The following is a 4,225-nucleotide window of genomic DNA, read 5'->3' on the forward strand; positions in this document are numbered from 1 at the left end:
AGAAAAGAAAAGAGAGAAAAAGATGTAAGACATGTAGTATGGAATTCAGGGGCAGCATTTTATAAGAACATCGACCCTGGGGTTCGGTTTGGAAAGAGAAACAGGAAGTAAGGGGTTTCCAGAGTGGCCCCTTCCCAGCCCTGGGGTCCTGGCCAAGTGTCTGAATTTCTCAGGCTCCGTTTCACCCATAAAATGGGAATAATTGTGGAGCCAAACGGGGCTCGGTGTGAGCACGTGACAGGCCAGCCGCGCTTCTCCTGGGAGAGAAGAGACTCCCAAGGACACGCCCCGGCTCTGTCCGTAGACAGAGGTCACGGAGGGGGAATGGTCCCGGGAGAGACCCAACGTCTGGCTGGGGTGTCGCTCACAACAGAGCTCGCCTCACCCTTCCCCGTGCGGTGATGGCGGAGGTCTTTTGTGGGAAAAGAACATCACGCACACGCCCCTCCCCCACACATGATTCATCCTAAACTGCACTTTTCTTCCCTAGAAGCACGCTCAAAGCAGCCACTTGGTTTGGGACGTGCAGTTTTGGGGTGGGGGGACAGGGCGGAGAGGGGTGGCTGGAGACGGCCGTTCTCCAGCAGCAGGAGCAGGCAGGAGAGAAGATTCCCGCTAACATCGCACAAGCACAAGCCCCGCATGGCCGGCTCGAACCCCCCACCCACCTTTTCCTCCAGTTCCTTCAGGTGCCGCCGCTGGGCCTCCAGCATGGCCTCCAGCTCCCGGATTCTCTGAAACACACCGGGGACGCATCAGGAGTGACACCTCGGAGACAAACGGGGCTGGGTGTGAGCACGTGACAGGCTGGCCGCGCTTCTCCTGGGAGAGAGGAGACTCCCAAGGACACACATCGACCCTGGGGTTCGGTTTGGAAAGAGAAACAGGAAGTAAGGGGTTTCCAGAGTGGCCCCTTCCCAGCCCTGGGGTCCTGGCCAAGTGTCTGAATTTCTCAGGCTCCGTTTCACCCATAAAATGGGAATAATTGTGGAGCCAAACGGGGCTCGGTGTGAGCACGTGACAGGCCAGCCGCGCTTCTCCTGGGAGAGAAGAGACTCCCAAGGACACGCCCCGGCTCTGTCCGTAGACAGAGGTCACGGAGGGGGAATGGTCCCGGGAGAGACCCAACGTCTGGCTGGGGTGTCGCTCACAACAGAGCTCGCCTCACCCTTCCCCGTGCGGTGATGGCGGAGGTCTTTTGTGGGAAAAGAACATCATGCACACGCCCCTCCCCCACACATGATTCATCCCAAACTGCACTTTTCTTCCCTAGAAGCACTCTCAAAGCAGCCACTTGGTTTGGGACGTGCGGATTTGGGGGGGACAGGGCGGAGAGGGGTGGCTGGAGACGGCCGTTCTCCGGCAGCAGGAGCAGGCAGGAGAGAAGATTCCCGCTAACATCGCACAAGCACAAGCCCCGCATGGCCGGCTCGAACCCCCCACCCACCTTTTCCTCCAGTTCCTTCAGGTGCCGCCGCTGGGCCTCCAGCATGGCCTCCAGCTCCCGGATTCTCTGAAACACACCGGGGACGCATCAGGAGTGACACCTCAGGTTCTAACCCTGATCCCTCCTGTTTGCCAAGGACCAGCGTAGCGGCTGCGAGCGCATGGACGCTGGGTGGGCCGCCCACCGGCTGGTGCGCGCCCACAGACGGGCATCGCCACTGCCCGGACCAGAGGAGAGCCTTTCCCACCCCAGGAGGCGCTCTCAGGTCCCGCCCCTGCCCCCCAACTCTGTTCTGATCTCACTCACTGAAGACTGATTTTGCCTGTTCCTGAAGCAGAAATAGAATTTTACAGGTTGTGCTCTTAAGACAGGGTCTCTTGAAAACGTAAAATAAAGACGGGCCACGGCATGGAGGTGTCCTGGGCAGGATCACCGATTTGAGGCGGCGTCAGACCCTGGAGGGAGCGAGGGCAGAGGACGCGACTGGGGAAGGCGTGCCGCAGTGTCCACCCAGACTTGCCCAGGGTGCTGAGGGCCTGCCTGGGTCTCGCCCTGAAAGACCAGGGTCCCAGGACCCCCCAGTCCTGGAACAGTGCTTGGCACATAGATAATAGAAAAATCACAAACAATGGTGTGGCGAGAGAGAGGAAGACGGTGTATTTGTAGAGGTGGGCAGGGCCCTCAGGACGTCAGGCTAAGCAACCCAGACTGTGTCCTCTGGGCCATGGGGAGCCAAGGAGGGTCTTGGGGGAGGGGTGGTGCTGTGCTGCGTGTTAGGAAGGGGTGTGTGGGGGGGTGATTGGCAGGGAGAGGGACAGGGTCCCGAGAGAGTGTTGTGTTGGCCTGTGGCCCCAGCAGATGTCCCTGCAGGCTGGCTGGGCTGGGACGCTAAGGCACAGGGGCGCCAACAGGGCCCGTGGGGTGAGGAGTGGCCGTGGCCGTGGCCTTAGCCGCCGCCGCCTCACCTGCTGGGCCTGCTGCAGCAGCTCCATGCGCTCCCGCAGGACCTGGCTGTCGAACTCGCGGCTCTGCCTCAGGATCTGCCTGCGCACCTTCTCCACGGCGGCCTGCAGGTCCTCCCGCTGGCCCGCGCTCAGCGCCCTGCTGGCCTTCTGGCCCGGCTCCTGCTGCAGCGCGTCGTACAGCGTGGCCTCCAGCTCCTGGATTTTCTGAGTGGCCAGATCACACAGACAGCGGACGTTCGCAAACGGGTGGACAGTCCCGGCCAGCGCCCTGGCCAGGATCCTGCAGCCCAGGGCGGCAGAACCCGGACAGGGACCCAGCAGGCAGCCAGCAGCCCTGGCAAGGGGGCAAGGGAGCCGTTCCCAGCCCTGCACACATTCCTGAGGATGTGTCTTTCTCCATCCGAGGGCAACAAGGACAAATAATCATAACCACCCCTTAATGTGTGATTCAGCCCGGCCGCGTGGCTCGGTGGTTGAGCACTGACCCAGGAACCAGGAGGTCACAGTTTGATTCCCCATCAGGGCACATGCCTGGGTTGCGGGCTTGATCCCCAGTAAGGGGCGTGCAGGAGGCAGCCAATCAGTGATTCTCTCTCTTCATTGATGTTTCTAGCTCTCCCTCCCTCTCCCTCTCCTTCCTCTCTCTCTAACATTCAATAAAAACATATTTTTTAAAATGTGTGATTCAACTGGTTCTTAATTTACCCCTGACCTTGGGAGCAAGTCCCCCCTCCATCACGGTGCTGAGGGAGAAATACGTCTCAAATCGCTCACACTCGGGGGTCAGCTGGCTATGTAGGAGTGCAGCTTTAACCCACGCAATGAGTGGCGATGTTTGAAGTGACCCCCGCACCCTAAGGAAGGAAGATGCCCTCGATGGCCCACGTGACCCTGGGAAAGCTCCAAGCTCTATCGCTAGAGGAGGGCATCTCTTTTCAACTCCACAGCGAGAGGGACATGCAGTTACCTCCTGGGAACATAGTGAGTTACCTGCTCTGCCCCCTGCATGCCCACGCGCACCCCATCCTACAGAATAGCTCCTGGCCCCGAGACAGCACAGGCCAGGCACCAGTTTGGGGGAAAACGGACGAGAGGCGAGCGGTGGGTGGTGTGGGGCAGGGGCAGTGCGGTGACCCTCTCCTGCTGCGTGGGCACTGGCTCCTCCGGCCTCCTCAGCGTCAGCACAGCTGTGCTAACCCCTGGCAGACTTTAGCCCATCGGGCCAGGACCGGGTTCCACCCACGGGCCTCATCCCCTTCCCTCTCCGCCCTGGTGGCCACCCCTGGGGTCTGCTCACTGGTTGCGGAAGGGTCCCGTGTGGCTCCCCCGGAGCGGGAGTTTGCCTGTGCCTGCTGGGGCGGCCCCTCTCCATTTGGCCCAGCTCCTGGGGGATCCCCATGTTGCCAGCCTCCAGCCAGGACCCCACCACCCAGCTCAGTGACAGAGGGATGTGGTGTGCGCACGCGCGGGCTCACTGCTGCCCCAGGCACAGCCCTGCCTCCCTCTCGGAACATCGCTTCCCTGACCACGCAGCCAGCCTAGCGCTGCGTCAGAGCCGGGCTCACGCGGCCTGGCATCCCCTTGGGCCTCAGCACTGTCTGGGGTGTGAATGCAGCTGCGGAGCCGGCTGAGCGTGCTCGGTGGACACTAAGTTTCCCCATGTGTTTGGGAAACACGTCTCTTCGAGCTGCCCCTTGGGAAGAGGCCCTGGCCCTGAGCTCTGCAGATGTCGCTAATGTTCCGCTCCCGTCTCAGCCCTCCGTTCCGCATCCTAAGGACCAAGAAATCCTTCCATTTCCCAAACCTATTCTAT

This window comes from Myotis davidii, unplaced genomic scaffold (genome assembly GCF_000327345.1).
Source record: "Myotis davidii unplaced genomic scaffold, ASM32734v1 scaffold960, whole genome shotgun sequence".
Classification (NCBI taxonomy): Eukaryota; Metazoa; Chordata; class Mammalia; order Chiroptera; family Vespertilionidae; genus Myotis; species Myotis davidii.